The sequence below is a fragment of the Crocuta crocuta genome, unplaced genomic scaffold (genome assembly GCF_008692635.1).
Source record: "Crocuta crocuta isolate KB4526 unplaced genomic scaffold, BGI_CrCroc_1.0 scaffold190, whole genome shotgun sequence".
NCBI lineage: Eukaryota > Metazoa > Chordata > Mammalia > Carnivora > Hyaenidae > Crocuta > Crocuta crocuta.
In genome coordinates this window covers 2041221-2059057 of record NW_027527955.1, presented here as the reverse complement: position 1 = coordinate 2059057, position 17837 = coordinate 2041221, and positions in this window count along the sequence as shown.

Here is a 17837-nt window from a genome sequence, read left to right as displayed (position 1 = left end):
TTCTAGTTTGGGACTATTATGAATAAATCCATTGTGAGCATTCATATAAAAGTCTTTGCAAAGACATATGTTTTCATTTCTCTTGGGTAAATACCAAGGAATGGGATTGCTGAGTTATATGGTTAAGGGCATAAGAAAACTGACAGAGTACTTACTAAAGTGCTTGTGCTATTTTACATCCTCTCCAGCAATGTGTAAGAGTTTTAACTGCTGCACATCATGGCTAATACTTGTGGGCAGTAGTAGTATTTCACTGTGATTTTAATTTGCATTTTCCTGGTACTAATGATATCGAGCATCTTTTAAAGCACTTAGTGACTATTTGCATACCTTCTTTTGTGAAGTGCTTGTTCAAATCATTTGTCCACTTTAAATTGGATTCTTGTCTTTTTAATTAGTGAGATGAGTAGTTCTTTATATATTCTGGGTATAGATCTTCAGATATATTTATTGTAAATATTTTTCCACTTGATGGATTGGTTTTCATTTTCTTAACAATGTGTTTCAAAGAGTAAAGGAACTTACTTTTGATGATGAAATTCAATTAATTTTCACCTAGTTTATATTTCTGTATCCTAAGGATCCTTTTCCTACCCTCAAAATCTCAATTTTATTTTATCTTGCCTTCTTAAAAGTTTTATAGCTTTAGCTGCTTTTTAAATCAATTTTGTGAATGTTGTAAAGTAATTTCAAGGTTAATTTTTTCCATATGGATATCAGATTGTCCCAGGATGAATATTATTACTAATTGTTAGAACAGGATGGACCTGAGGCTGACTGCAAAATTGGTTGAGGAACAGCCTCCCTCCTCCTCACAGGAGAGTCAGCAATAATCAAGGAAGTTGTCTTCAGTCTACTTTCTGATACGCAGCCTGTAACCACCTCCTAAATCCTACTCAATGAAAGGCAATAAAGGGGAGAATCATTATTTTGCCCAGTTGACCATGCAGCTTGGTCAACAGTTTGCTGTATTTGCTTATCACCAAAACGGTCCAAATCTACGAAAGGTCTGAGGCCTTACCCTACTTGCAAGCTACTGACTTAGCCTGCCACAGTTCCAAGGATGTCAACAGAAGACATGATTTCTGGGTCAAAGAACTTTATTACCCATCCTAGGAGCAGATGCCTGAGTGTCAATATTTGCACTACCTTCCTGAGTGCTAGTTTTTACAGGGCAATATCTGCACATGCAGTATAGTATGGTAAAGGAGAGGAACCCTGTGTTAGGGAACCCGAATCTTTTATAACGGGAAGTAACTTTTTCTACCCTTTGCTCCTGAGAGAGACAGTAGCTCTATCCTCGAAGGCTGTTTGCTATATAAACATCTCTGAAAAAAAAAAATCCAGAATAAATGTCATCAGTACCTCTAGTTGAAAGATATGGGGAAATGTCAGCAAACAATGGAGAATTGTCACTCATACTTACAGCTCCCTAGTTCGTTTATGGCCCCATGCAGTTTTTTCCTGTGCATCCCGGTTTAGTGTTTTGCACAGACTCAAAGAGGCCCCGTGCAGATTTCTGTAGCTTTTTCTCTGCATAACTCCCTTCTCTCTGATTCTCTGTTCTGTAAATTCTAGTCATTTCAGCTTCCCTGAGTTCTCTTCTTTGTCTTCTCGATTTAAATATGACTGTTGTGTTTCGCTGGGGTTCTCCCTCTTTGGATTCTTCCCAATTCAGAAAATATTCCCAGGCAGAAAGCCTAGAAAATTGGTGGGCTCACATTACTTATTACCTTCTCTCAGGGATCACAGTTCTATGCTGTCTCTTTTATGTGTGAAACAATGATTTTGTACATTTTGCCCAATTTTCTATTGTTTACAATGGGATTCTGAACCCAGTACCAGTTTACCTCAGCATGGTAAAAGCAGATTCCCCTTTTAAAAATTTTTCAGTAATTTCTGAGACAGTCATTAAAAGTAATTAGGCTCTAAGTTGCATATACATACAACTAAAATTAATCACATACCTAAAATGGAACAGAGTAAGAGAACACTTAGACGCATAAAGCACTTCTGAGGCAGATATGCAGTCTGAGAGTGCCTTTCAGGGAGACTGGAGGGGTCAGTCTGTCTATACTGAGGCCAGTCAGGTGAATGAGGACAGACATGAGGTGAAGCATTAGAGGTGCCCCAGAGGCTGCTCCTTTCTCCTTCTTTGAGAAGGCAATTCATCCAAACTTTTGGGAAAATGTCAGATTGATTTTTTTTTTTAATGCTGTAATGCACTTCATAGTAAATGTTTTAGTCCTGAGCAGAAGTATCTCTTTCTCCAGAGTTAAGTCAGGGCCTCCAATCTCATAATGGTTATGAAGAGTCCTAGCTTTGGGGCTGGTGCCGCCTCCTGGCCTAGATACATTGGTTCACAACCCATAAGGCACAAATTCAGACCAAGGCTTAATCAGGGGAAAAGTGGTTTGCAGCATACCCTCACTTATTTACCTCAGGACCAAATGAGTAGAATGAGAAAAAATGAGAGAAGGGTCTGTCACTGGTTTTACCAAATCTTTTTCCAAAATGAAAAAAACACTGCTGGCATAGTAAGGGTGCCCTGGCTCATCTCTCATATTTCATCCATCTTCCCATTTTATTTCCAGCCTGATAATTGTCCATCATTTCAAATCTTTTGGTCCATAATCTTATAAAACCAATTAGTAGCATTATAAATATTATAAATATATTAACCAAGAATGGACTTAAGCTGTTTTCCAAATTTTTTTTTTCAGTAGATGACTGAAGTTCTCAGGCCATGCTAATAATCCATTTTACCAGTGCATATTCAACAACGCACTTAATGCTTCCTTTTAGTGTCATTATCGTTTAATGTCAAAAAATCAGTAGATATTTTAAAAGTCATTTTCATTTGGAACTATGAGGTATTATGATTTGGAGGTTAGAGCTTAATAGCATTACCACAAGAAAATCCAGAACTTGTTTCTCAACCAATGACCGAAAGGTGACTTTCCTCACCTCTGTCATAATGAAGCTACTCCAGTCATGTCATCCACATCTTTAAGACTCCTGATGGCTCCCTGTGGCCTAAAAGATAATGTTAAAACATTTTAGGGAACACAAGAGCCATTCAAATTTGGGCCTGGTTTCAACATTCAACACCTTTTCCTGGTATTATCTCATCTTGGGATTCTACCATTCCGAAATCGCCTTACACCATAACCAGGTCACAAGACCTTTTCAAGATTTGGTGCCTTTGCTTGGGCCATTTCATCTACCTAAAAAGCCCTCTTTGAACAACTCTGATGACTGTGGCCAAAGCTATTTGCTCACCTTTCCTCACCCATTTCTCACCTCTGTGGGGCTAAAATGCAACCGTAAACATATCACTGGCAAGTCCTATGCTTTACCTACCAGAGACAAGTTAAGATACTTGTCCAAACTTGATGCCTTAATCTTCTCTCCTATTGATTCACAATATGCCCTACCTCTTTCCAGTAGCTATCACCCTAAATATCCCTGCAAAATCTTCTGTTATATTTACATATGTAACTTGGGAGCACCTAGGTAGCTCAATCCATTAAGCATCTGACTCTTGATTTCAGCTCATGGTTTGTGAGATCGAGCTGTCAGCACAGAGCCCACTTGGGATTCTCTGTCTTCCTCTCTCTCTGCCCCTCCCCTGGTTATGGGTGTGCACACACATTCTCTCTCTCTCTCAGAATAAATAAATAAACATTAAAAAAAATAAAAAATGAAAGTCCCCTTGGCCCCACTAGACCAAGGCAGGGAGAGACAATACTTATTGATTGTATGTTCTTGAGCAGAGCTGCCCAGTACATATCTCTGCAATGATGGAAATGTATCCATACTGTCCAATATGATGGCCACTAGTAACACATGTCTATTGAGTATTTGATATGTGATGGAGAAATTAAACTTTTAAAATTGCAGTTTAATCAATTTAAATGTAAGTTAAATAGTTGCATATAGCTAGCAGTTACCATATTGGGCAGTGCCATTCTAGAATCCTCATAGGCTTGGAGACCAACTCATAGGACTATTATTCCAGGGCTTAGGCCTTTAATTGTAAAGAAAAGAATTTTAGAAATGGACAACTGATCATAAAAATAAGTTGCTAGTAGGGTCATATGTTTGCAAGAATTTTTTTCTTTTTCCAGGGGCTTAATTATCTACAATTGAGCCTATATTGTTTTTCATTAGCTTTCACACTGCTTTTTAAATGTTCTACAGCCTTCCTTTTGTAAGTTCTGCCACTCTGGAATAATAATCCTAATTTTCTATTTTGTTAATTATTTATTTATACCTTTGTGAATGTGCTGCATATAGACAACATGTATTAAATGATATTCAGCTAGTGATTGGGCTAGTCAATAAAGTATTAGACAAGAAAGATTGCTTTTATGGAATACATGAAAACATACAATCATCCCTAAATGAATTCAGTTAGCATTCATAATGGTTATAATAGGGAAGGCAATACAGTGTGGAAGTTAAAGTACAAATGCAGATGCCAGGTAGACTTTGGTCAAGTTAGTCAACCTAGCTAACCTTCACAGTTTCCTATTCTGTAAAATGAAGAAGTTATTAATAGTATGCAAACCAATGAAATAATGCATATAAAGCTCTTAGGTTAGTGTCTGGCACAGGGCAAATGTTTAAATGTTAGTTGCTATTGTTACTGTGGTAATGATTATTATTATTTTCAGTGTTCTCATTAGGGTAGAACTTTATGGTTGACAAAGCACTTTTAGAATGTAATCTCATCTGACCCTCTAAACAGGCTTCAAGGCAGGTAGAGTGTCTCACTTTATAAGAAAAATGGTGTTTAGAAACTTCAAACAACTTGTTCAAGCAACAAAAGGCAGAGCTCTGTACTGACTCCAAAGCCTACTGCTGGCTCACTACATTGCTGCCATTGTTACTGGTAATCATCTTGCTGCCTTTTTAGAGATGCTTATTAATTCATTTCTTCATCTTCAAATGCTTAATCTAAATCAGGGTTTTAGCAGATATCCCCGTTTCCCAGGAATACCCTCTCCATAAGGTGGCCTCTCTTCCCAGCCACATGCTGCTATTGTGTTTTAAATTTATTTCTTATGTGTTAGGCAAGCAAATGTTTCGTAATATGTGGTAGTGCCTTGCATAAGCATTGGCAAATGGTTTTTTTTGAAAAACTCTTATCCATATCCAAGAGCAAACACTTATGGTTTACTTCTGAAAAGCCAGGCCAGCATCTGAAGCTGAAGCTCAACAAATGTGTCTTTGTTTCAACTGATCCCAACATCAGTTATAAAAGCTCTTAGGCATCTGCCAAGAACCTTTGCCATATTGTACCTTACAAGTAAGAGACAAAGGGCTTTGGAATAATTAAACAAAGCACAATTTCTACGTTTTGTTTACTCACGACCCTATCCTTCAATTTTTTTTATGCCAGCGAAAATTAAATGGAAGTTAGCTGAAAGGCAGCTCATGTGAGACACAGAAGATTAGGCTCATAATCCACACCCAAAAACAGTTCCTACCAGTGCATATTAGGCAGTATTAGATTTGGCTTCTCTTCTTCATTAGAGAGAATACAATGAGATGAGGCTAAATAAATGCAAAACTTGATGGCTACATTCATTCCACCACATCAGACCAAACATGATATGGCCAGATGAGCACAACATCCTTCACATCCAAAGGCAATAGGAACCTCTTCACTCTGTGTAATGATTTCCCATCCATACCTCCAGCCTGCTCAGCTTGGGGCCGCTGGGCATGAACACTGAGCGAAGAATGGATTGTCAAACACAACTGGGCTTCAGGAAAAACAACAGAGTAAAGAAGCAAAGCATATCACAGGGTGCTTGGGGCCCTCTGCACATTTTAATTTTCTGATTAATAAAATGTAAATTAGACTAGCACTCTATAGGGATGTCTATATAACTCTATTTCTGTGGTTTTCCCTCTACCTGTAAAACAAAATAGTTGAGGAAAGAATTCCTACAATAGAATCAAGTTTGTATGGGCTCTTTGACATGATTCCAGACTTAGCCTATCTGGAAAAACTGTCTAGTAGAGCAGTACAGCTAAGGCTTCTTACAACAACAGTATGCTAGGATATTACACAATAAAGCATTTTCAGAAGTCAATCACTTTATAGTTGGCTGTGTTTTTTCCAGAATATCATAGGAGGCTTGAGGATTTTTCTTTAGCATCCTGCCAAGAGGCCCCACACACATAGTGGGTGAATGCTGCTCTATACTACAGCTTCCAACTCAATTCAGGATAGAGATGTTCATGATGAGTGATAAGCAAACACTGACCCCAAATTAAAAACATGTGGTCTGTGCTCCCAGCTGATTTCCTGAGCTGTCCTGGGCATCTTTACCAAAACACTCCCTGTTCCATAATTTGTGAAGTCCAGCTAAGAGTCATTTGTAAGTAATTCTGCCCCACCCATAATAAGATTCCTACACATATTAAGATTTTTAAGAAATGTTTCCAAATTATGTGTTAAAGTAATTTGGGGGTGTGGTTGGCCCGTAAATCAATCCTGCATGTACTCTGCACACTTAACCGTGCTATAAGGATGCTGCTTTTGCAACACTGATGTACAGTGATGTTCTGGCTTGCAAAACAAAACAAAACTTTGAATCCAATTTAAAAATAAATCACATACATTTCAATGAGTAAAGACTTTGATTAATGCAGTGAATGTTGAAAGACAAAACTGGTGACATCTGACCTGCTTATTTTGAAGAGTTTATAGTTGTGGTTTTTGGTTTGCCAATTGTAAAAGTTGTTTGCTCTGGCATTCCTTACCTAAAGCAAGTAATAACAATGTCCAAATATATCTAACTGCTTTCCCTTTCTTCAGATACAGCCATTTGCTTTAATATAAAATGAGGTAGTGCATTCTTCATGAATCAGGGGCATTTCCTTGTATTTTTACTATAACCCGGACTGTGATGTTTTCTAGTCATTGAGAGGATAAAAATCTGTTTTTTTTTCTGGCCATAAACACTAACACACAAGCTTAGAAAGTAACCTGCTGAGTGATTAAGATAATTCAAGTGCTTCTGGACAAAATTAATATGTCATGGAAAAGAAACATAAAAGTAGTAAGTAGGCTGTGAAACTGCACCTGAAAATACCGTATATACTCCTCTACGGGTATAAAAGGGACACAGCTTTTCAGGGTTGCATACGCAATTGTTTTCTTCCTGGGTAACTATGCAAGATGAAAATAACTCTTGCATCATGGTGATAGATGGGATTTCCTAGATACCAGCATGATGTTCACTAAGCTAAAGCTGTCTTGTTTAGCCTGGGTTATTCTCTAAAGGGGCTAGACCAGAAACTCTCTCTCTTCTTGGGCCAGGAATAACAACACCCTCTTCATTCTTGAGCATCACATCCTTGGCTTGAGCAAATGTGTGTATTGAGTTATATTTCCAATAATGCTGATTTGCACTGATCCATCTTTATCTTCTTGCTTCTGCTTTGTGACAAATGATGTGAATTTATCAAGTGGTTGGATACACAAGTGCCATCTGTCATTGTAAAATAGAACAAGGTCTGAGCTGCAAAAATGGATAGAACTGATGCCCTTGAAATCCTCAACCTGTTCTAACATACTAAGTCAAGTGGACAAGGGCACAGGGTAGCCAGACTCAAGTTCTGTCAAAACCCAGAGCTGATGATAGAACAAATCTTGCAGCAACAATCCCTGTCAGTCATTCTGGTAGTGATGGTGGGCCAAGCAACCTCACAACCAAGGCCAGGGAATGCTTTTCAGTTCTGATTTTGGAAATGAACTTAAACTCAGCAATTCTCCTAGCTTTTATAAAATTATCAAACATGGGGATTACGTCTTCTTTTTCTTTTGTATTTGTTAATAGTTTATAAAGAGCATTTCATAAGGGAAGCACTCAAGACAGGCTTTTCATTGGTTTTTCTGAGTGTTTTACCTTTTCCAGCCTGTAACATCATTCCTTCTGTTCTGGATTTTATAGGCTCCATTCATGGCCTGACATATCTGTTGCTTAAAAGTGACCTCCATACTTTTATTTTAGTGTTGTACAAAAGAATGATGACTTGTATTCTTGTACAAAACAGTGGATCACTCTTGTTTTGGTTTAATCAGTTGATCTTTTTAAATAAGATAGAAGGTGATGGGTATTAACAAGGGTAGGGATACCTGAGTGGCTCGGTGGGTTGTGCATCCAACTTCAGCTCAGGTGATGATCTCACGGTTCCTGAATTTGAGCCCGCATCTGGCTGTCTCCATCAGCCCAGAGCCCACTTGGGATCCACTGTCCCCTTTCTTTCTGCTCCTCCCCCCTGCCTCAAAAATAAATAAGCTTTAAAAAAAATTTTTTAAGGGCACTGAATTCTACTCCTGAAACCAATATTGCACTGAATATTAACAAACTAAAACTTAAATTTAAAAAAGGAAAAAAATAAATAAGACTAGAAAATAAATCAGACTTTTAACAGTATAACTCTAAAAAATTTTTGTAATTACTTCCAGACTTGTAAATTGTAAAGATATTTAGATCAAAGTTTGAAGACAGTCTTGCTTCCTAAGCATTAAATAAAATGGATATAGTATAGAAAATGGATTTTAATTGCCATTGACAAGATTATTAGACTATATGATATATAATATAAATTTAATGGACGTATATTTTTAATTTTTATTTATATATCTATAAGTACTTAAATGTGAACATACCTTTTGAATATCAGAGAATGATTAATTTCCAAGTGAATTAAGAGAGTGTTTTCTGCTTTTGTTCTCCATAGTTTATGATAGTGAAAGATTTGCAAACTCATTTTATTACTGTATAACAAGAAAATAAAGAGCTACAGGTGGTAGCTGACGGAGAGGACTAGTGAGAAGCAACCCAGGCCTGCCATGGCTCAGCTCACCTCCCTGCCTCCTTTATCAGAAAACTCTGCAGCCTTCCTCCCCAAGAGTTCCTTCTACTGTAGCAACCCTTGTCAGGGAGGAAGGAGCTGCTTCCTCCCAGAAATGTTTAACTACTGGGGTCATTCTTCCTCATATACCACTTATATGTACCTTAGGTATCAGCTATTATCTTAGCACAAACTTGACCCTCTGAAAGACTGATATCTGAGGCAAAAATATGAAGAGTCAGCAAGGCACTGGGTGCTTGGGACATGAAAGTCACCAGCAGCAAAGCTGACACAGCGTAAATGTCTGAAGTAAGGCCATCAATATGAGGATTGGTGTCCGAGGCTGTGGCAGAGCTTAGCCTACCAGTGTGAGAGACATGGATATAGCTGCCAGGCTGCAAGGCAGGGGGCCAGATAGGTTATTTCGGGTCCTGTGCTTCACTAAGTCAAAGGACAGGGTATGTCTACAAAGATGTATTGACAATGTTACTAATTTCCTAACTCTACTTACAATTCAGAGGAGATAGACATCTCAGTGAGGCTCTAGAAATGATGTCACTTAGGTGAGCTCTGAAGAAAAGACAGAGTTTAAGTAAAGTAACTCAAGAGGAAAGCAGGAATTCTCAGTAGGATTCAAGCTTCTGCATCTTCTTAAGCAGCTTCCCCTATTGGGGTGCTCAGCCCGTGCTCCATCTCTAGAGGCTTCAAGCAACAACCACCTGGGCTCAAGAGCTCTTCTAAACCTACACAGAGTTCTACCTGTGGCACTCAGCCCTGTGGTTCTAGCTGTCCCTTAACTTTGCCAACCCAGTTAGGTACTATGCTTGTTCCGACAAGTGAAGGCCAACCACAATGGCCTCTTCTAGGCAACTGCTCTTGATCTTTGCCCAGTTACTCTCAACCGGGTATTTTTGTCTAATTTTCCTATAGTTCTTAGAAAATGCCTTAAAATTGGTTTTGGTTCCTACTCTTCTGCAACCCAATAGATGTCCTTTGAGCCTCTCCGGACCCTGACTTCCAACTCCTGGCTCTTCTCATCTCCTGATTTTGGTATTTCTCTTGGGGGATGAGAAACTCTATGTGGCAGGTCCTTCCTATATAAATGCACTGCTTTGGTCTCCCCACACTTGTCCCTTTCTCACCTCACAGCCCAGGAAATACTCAGGTGCTTTGGAGAATAAAGACCACCTGAAACTTGAACACAAATTGTGGCAAAGAGGGCAATGTTCCCTCCACTGTGAGCTCCTTAAGACATGTGACCTTGACTTTTCATTTTGAATCTCCAGTACCTAGAACTGAGCCCAGCATAAAATGTGCGCTAGCTAGATGTTTCTTAATTGTAACCCCATGATAAAATAGACCCATTTTAGTTAGCTTCCGTTGAGATCCCCTGCTATGAAAGTCAAACCAACAGGTGCCAAGCCCCTCCTCCTTGCCCCAATTCCAAACCAAGATACTAGAAGGCCTACGCAAGGTTTTCAAAAAGGGTAGTCAAAATTCTGTTTTGTTCTCAGCACATCATCCACCTCAAAATTTTAAAAGGGTGGAAATGGAAGAGTAAGGAAGGCAGCTCTGTAATTGGTAGAGTGGTCACTATGCTGTGTTTTGCTCTCACTTTAAGACAAATAGGGGGACCCGTTGGGCCCCTCTGCATGAAGGGACCAGAGAACTTGACTGATATTTACTGTACTTTATCAATGGCCAGAAAATGTGCCTAATTCCTTTCTGGGGAAAAAAAAGGCAGAAGGCTCTGCTTTGAACTGCCTGCCACAACAGTGGAATGAAAGGTGGAAGAAAATGGAAGAAAGCTCCTCTCTCACTGATGGCAGCGGGCACCGGTCCCTTGTCCTGGGCCAGATGTGGACCCTACAAAGGAAGTCAGCATGAGAACTGTCTGAAGGGGAAACTGTTCATGGCAGGGTGGGTATGCCACCAGATGCCCAGCTGAGAAAGAAACTCAGCATGTGACCTCATGGGAAAGGGTTGGCACTAGGAATCTGCCTCATCCAGAGGGCACCATCTAGCTCAGCACATAAGATCTTTTGTTTCTCTGGCTTCAGATCTCTTCCACCCATCGCAACCCCTGAGGATGCAGGCCAGGGTGATCCAGTGAAAGCTGAGCTGGGGGGCTATTCTATAAGCTAATGAATGGTACAAAAGGAAGACTGAAGAGCAAGGCTGGGAAACAGAAAAGCTTTCATTTGGGATCAGATTTGAAACTTTTTATAAGTACAGTGGACTGGATATTTCAGTTGCTAAAATGAGATTGTTCTTATGACCAAAGGTGACCAGATTGCTTTTAATCAGCTGTGTGATCTGAAAAGCCATGACCCTTCAGATTTCACGTAAAGAATAAAGAAGAAATGGTTAGCAGAGGATCTGAAGGCCAAATGCTGAAAAAGAAAGGGAAGTTGCTTTCTGTTTCATGAACTTTAATTCCTCTGATATAAATATAACAAATGAATAATGAATTAACAAATGAATTAATAAATGTGAAAGCAAGGAAATAATTGCAAATTCAGTCATGTTACTCAGTTTGACTCAAACTGTTATTTACCATCAATTAGACTTTTAAAATTATCTCCAGTTCCCTTCCTAGTTTACTATTATCTCTCCTCTTAACCAGGTCACAACCCTGGTCTCTATTTTTGGGCCATTTCATGTGAATACTCTTTTCCTCACAGCTGCTAGTTTCTCTGGCTTCTGCCTTCTGGGATGCCTGGTGGCTCGAATCCACAGTCCATGAGATCATGACCTGAATCAAAATCAAGAGTCAGATGCTTAACCTCATGCCTGACTGAGCCACTCAGCCACCCCACCTTCAGGATAGTTCTTATACTTTATATTTCAAGTTGTTATTTCATAATTCAAATTAGGATATCTTAACATGTATCCTTGTGCTAAATACCTATTGTACTGTTATACTTACAGGTTTACTTACTCTTGTGCTATAGTAACTGGTAGATTTTTAAAGTTTATTAATAACTTTATTGCTGCAGTTTATTAATATCAATTCATTTGATTCAAAAACATTTGCTTTCTCAGGACAATGGACTCAGCATTCTCTTAAGGAGCATTGAAGTATTGACCAGGCAGTGTTTAACAAGCCATGCCGAGTGGTTTTATGTGATTTGGTTAAACAGCCTGCCTCCCAGATTCCTGGTTTGGCCTACAACACTACAGTGCTTTAAACATCAGTTTAGAAAACTGAAGAGAAGTATTTCCCTTCAATCATTACAAAGTGGTCAACAGCTAGGATTAAAGCTAGAGGAAGAGCCATCTAGTTATAATTATTCGTCAGATTTAAAGTGTTTTTGTATGAAGGTAATCTCATTGTTCCTTTCATCTGAAGATGGTCTGTAATTGGACCACATCATGAAAGATGCTGTTCTTAAGGCCTTCATCATCTCTGCTTTAGCTCTGGGTTAGCCAGCCAAGTTGCCCTTCTAGGGCTAATTTATCTCACAGGTGACACATTAAATAGAAGCACACAGTCAAAATTTGAATTCCAGCTTCTATGTTGTCCTCTAACAGTGTGCCCCTGAATGAGCTGCTTGCTGTATACATTTAGCTGTCCAAACTGCACCCCCACCCCACCCCCACCACTGGAAGTAATCCCCTGGTAAGAAAACAAGCTCACAAAAGACACAGGTGCCAGGCAGGTGGGACAGGAAGATGACTATAAAGAGAATGTAGTTTTCTTTTTCAAATGAAGTGCTAATGGCGTGCTGTTTCCACTGGAGGTTGCCAGAGTCCTCTCCATGTGTGGTATCCCACTGGAACTCAACCTCAGAGAAAGCATAACTCTATCCATGTGGTATTTCTGTGGAACAACGAGGGAAACATGGGAAAAATACTATGTGTCTTGTGAAAGAATCTAAATATATTCCGAAAGTTTGATTTCCTGGTTGTTGTTGTTTTTTCATCATTATAATGGGAGATCCAACTAGATGTCACCCACCAGCACAGACCAGACCAGATCTATTGGGAACTAAACACATAGAATACTGTCTTTGGTTTAAAGCTCCAATGCCACAGAGGGATTTATAAATCATAAGAAGTTTGGAAAGATCCACAGGAATAATGAAAGCAATAGGGGAGAGTGACTTCCGGAGCATATTAAAGGAACAAACAATGTGAAGTGTGATGAAGTGATAGTGAATAGAATATGAGGCTAAAAGTATTTGAAGTGTATGAATGCCAACATGAAGAATTCTATTACACATACAGAGAAAGTACTCCCTAGAAGCTAGATGTCATGGGATAAAATTAAAGGCAGGTGAGTTTAAGCTGTTCACCAAATATGATAGTAATATTAATAGCTAATACTTATTTGTAATTAGGAAAATAAGTATATCATCAAACTGTTATCAGTGGAAGAGCATTTCTCTATAATTTCAAAAAGAGCCTTGATTCTAGAAATAGGGTCTAGGCTGTAGCCAACTCATGCAGAGTCTCACTGTTTCCATTCTCTTAAATTGTGAATTCTTGGTGTTCTTTAATCCATGTTTATTTAACATTTGTGTGCTAGATACTATAGCACAACATGAATGGAAACAGAGCCCCTGCCTTCATGGAGCTCATGGTCTACTGATGGGACCAATGATAAACAAATAGCCACAAATGATAAGCTTAACATTACAGCTGATGTCCGTGCTAAGTAGGAAAAGACAAATGATATTCCGAGAGTTGACAAGATTGGCCTTCCCAGTCTGGGGAGGATGATAGGAGAAGAGATATTTCAGTGAGGCCTGAGGAGGAGATACCTGTCAAGAAAGGGGTAGAAGAAAAAGTTGTGAGGGGCAGGAAGAAGCTCTGTGAAAGCCCTGTGACATCAATAAGCAGAGCACAATTTTCCTAACTGGATTAGTTTAGCTTGAGACCTGATTTGATCTGAAGAAATAAAAATTGAAATGCAGTGTAAATGACCTGCAGTTACCCAAGAGAACCCAGAACTTCAGATAACTCCACTAAGAACATTCTATCCACATGACTTAGTGCCTGTAAGGTATGACAGGCCGCACTTACAATTTTCAGTGCATTCACACTGGGGGTTGGGAAGATATATTTATGGAGTTGGAGATGACCACTGTGACCCTAGACAACATCAGTTCTCTCTAGGTTGGAAACTTAAAGGGAGACAGTTTGGGGAAACTACTGGATGGTCTTTTGACTTTGGTGTATCATTCTATAAAATCATGTTAAGAAATAAATTTCTTATACTCCACAAAAGCAATGAATACATTGGAGAGAAATCTAAAAGGTGAGCCTTCATATCATATAATGGAGGAATTACAATTTCTAAAATTCCTTGAGTGTTTTTTAATGAATAGTTTTCTGAAGAAGTGATGTGTAATCCATACACATAAGGATACTCCTGGGTCACACTCTTATTGAGAATGAACCATGGGCCAACTGTGAGGTGTTTAATAGGTGTTCTGTGGGAGGGAAAAATTAAAAAAAAAATGTTTAATTACTTCAGTTCAACAAAGGGTAGATTAAACAAAGTTAAACAGATTTCCTTACTGCCCAACTGACCAAAGTATTGATTATTTTATATTAATATAAATTGTAAAACTCTTGGAATAAATATACTATTTGATGTCTTGAAATACACAATCCTCAGAACTGAATATTCCTGTATACCACTCATATAGGTGATCTAAAATAAGCAAAAAGTCATTACTATTTTTGTTTCTAGAGTTTGTTGCCACTTCATTGCCTTTGAAATTATGTCTACAGTTCTGAGCTAAGCTGATAAGACCGATTACTGTCTGGACCCAGTCCAATTTTTTCTTCCATCTTTTGACCCCCCTCCCGCCCCCAGCACATGTACTTTATGTTCCGGCCACACTGAACTTCTCCCTTGACCTAAACACGCCTCCCTTTCCCTTACCTGTGGCTTGCACATTCCTCTCTGATGGAAAGCGCTTGGTTCCCACCCTTGACCTCCTTCTGCCCAAGGCCCCACTTTTGCTTGTCAAGGCCCTGTTCATTCTTCAAAATCTAATTCAAATGTCTTCTCTGGGACCTTTGTTCTTTCTTCTCTTAAAACACTTTTATCATTATATTCTCATTTGTCTGTTTCTCTGACCCTTTCCTGCCTTCTGCCTTGCCCTGGCTGAATTTCTTGCTTCCAGGAATGGCAGAGATAGTGCTCTGGTTTGTATACAGTCTCACCTAACACAGCATCCAGCACACAAAGAATTATCTATGCCTTGTGCCTGAACTTGAATTTGTGTGTGCCTGCATATGTGTGATAAAGGTATTCTCCAATTTTGAAATAAATAAAACTATAAAATATCTCTCTGATGGGGAGCACAACTTGTCTGTCTTGCATGCATTTATTATTGCACTTACCATAAAATATTAAAATTATGTATAACTAGGAGTCATGTGATAACACTGTCCTTGAGCACAGGATTCTTAGCACATTCATTTTTCATTCTCAGCACTTAGCATAAATCCTGACATTTAGTAAGTGGCCAGTAAATGGTGCTTGAATTAAATGGAATTGAATCTTGCTTAACTCCTTGCTGCTACCCCTGCTGATGTAAAGATTGTCACAGCAAAGTGATAAAATGTGTGAACTCTGGGATCAAAATGCCTAGTTTCAAGCCCAGCTCTTCACCAGCTATGTGACCTGAACCATTTTGTCCTTCATGCTGTCATTTATAAAAAGAGGATGTTCATATTGTCTATTTCTGGGGCTGTTGCTTTAATCTTAGTCTATATTTATATCTATTTCTGCATCTATTCTATTCTATTTACTTAAATTATATAGAGTGTCTTTCCCAAGCCTTCCCGAGGTTTCCCAAAGAGAAAACCTCTACCCTTCTAAATTCTATTAAATGTCAAATCACAGATGAGGATCGTGTCAATAAAGGAGTTACCTGAGCAAATATGGGGGTATAATTTGCATTGTGTAATCATCATAATCTGCCCAACCAAAATTATTGTAAAGTATTCTTATTTCCCAATGTTCAAACATTGTCATATAGCTTTTATGAAAAACTCTGTAAATGTCATAAAAAGCATTATAGGACATATTTTTAATTTGTATTGTTTTACAAGGTGCTTTAAAATACATGTTGTCTGGGGCGCCTGGGTGGCTTAGTCAGTTAAGCATCCGACTTTTGCTTAGGTCATGATCTCGCGGTTCATGGGTTCGAGTCCCGCGTCGGGCTCTGTGCTGACTGCCAGCTCAGAGCCTGGAGCCTGTTTCAGAGTCTGTGACTCCCTCTCTCTCTGACCCTCCCCTACTAATGCTGTCTCTCTCTCTCTCTCTCCTAGAAATAAATTAAAAAAAAAACATTAAAAAAAATTTAAAATACATGTTGTCTTATTTGACTCTCATAGGAACTCTGTAAAGAAAACCAGATCTAGTTTATACTAAGTATCAAATGCACATTTTAAATAATAAACACAGGTTTTCAGAGAATGAAATTATTCCTGAGAACCACAGTGGGGTAAAGACATAATAGAGGCAGTGGAGCTTCAGGTCAGCTTGCAAGGTAAGATTTCAGCAGTTGTAAAGCAGCAAGGGTAGAGCTCGGCATGCATTAGAATGTTTAGGGTGGTGAGTTCACCATATGGCAGTAGTGGAGGTTCAGGTGGACCCTGGAAGCGAAGTCTGGTGGTCTACACTGGAATGTAGAGACTTTCAAATGGCATGCAGCCCCAAACATTCCCCCAGGTTAAACTGTCCACTTCCCTGCAGACACCACTGAGTAACAGCCTCTATGAATTACAAGTATGAGAGCCAAGAAAGGTCTGGAGACACCCCTCCCTCGACCCCAGGGACCTACAGCTAGACAGTGGCTTTCCCCCATTAAAATGAAGCTTTGCTCAATGGCTTCATTCAACAAACAATAACCAGCACCAGCATTGTTCCCACGCTATAAAAATAGTCATTTAGCCACTAAAATTTACCAAACATTCCTACCAGAATTGTATTGGCTATTGAGAATGGTTTAATAACAGGATTTTGTTCATTTGGTTGTTAGATAATTTATCCATTCAATCAATTTCTATTTCCTGTGTTCCCAGCCCTACCCCCCCTAGGTTCAGAACCAGAAAAAACAAAATAACAAAAACAAACAAAAAAACTACATCATAACCACGGAAAGTAATCACATACTTTCCTGCTCTACGATAGGATTTTCAATTCTGATATAGATTATTCAGAGGTATTATAGACTCTTCCCTAAAAGTATTACAAATAGGATGCATCCTTATCTTCTGTGAGTGGTGTGTGTGTGTGTGTGTGTGTGTGTGTGTGTGTGTGTGTGTGTGTAGGCAGAGGATAAGGGTCAGAGCCAGAGTGATTGAAATCCTCTGTTAATATTTCTTGCAAACCCATGAGGCTAAAGTAACATTTTTTTCTACTGTCAGGTAGAACTACTGGAATTAATATGCATACTAACAGCCTTAGTACTGACAATTCTGGATAGATAACTTTGTTTTTTACCTTTCAGAGAAATCCCAGTACTTTTCACATGGTGTCACATACCTCAGACTTCAATCTTTCTTGATTGAAACAGATGTCTCCTTCTGTCAGAAAAAAGACATGAAGTAAAATTAAATGTTTTTACTAAAAGATGGTTCTAGTTTGCTACTTTAGATTTTTAAAATGCAAAGTGCCATTATAACCCATTCTCACAGTAATCTGAGGAAAACTGTGCCCTAGTTACTGATGAAAATTGAGATGCTTAGAGCTTTTGATTTATTTTGTTCCAAATCTTCAGGAATAACAACTACAAAAAGATTATTTTATTGATAATAAAAAAGTGGAATAACAAGAAATAAGTTATGGCAGCAAATTATCATCTAAGAATAAGCTAGACCCCTTAAGAGTCTCAAGACTTTTTATCATATGGAGAATGCTATGCATCATCTTACTGACCAATCCCCAGGGCCCAGTGCATTGTTTCCCAAAGCTGACCACTCCTTCCCCA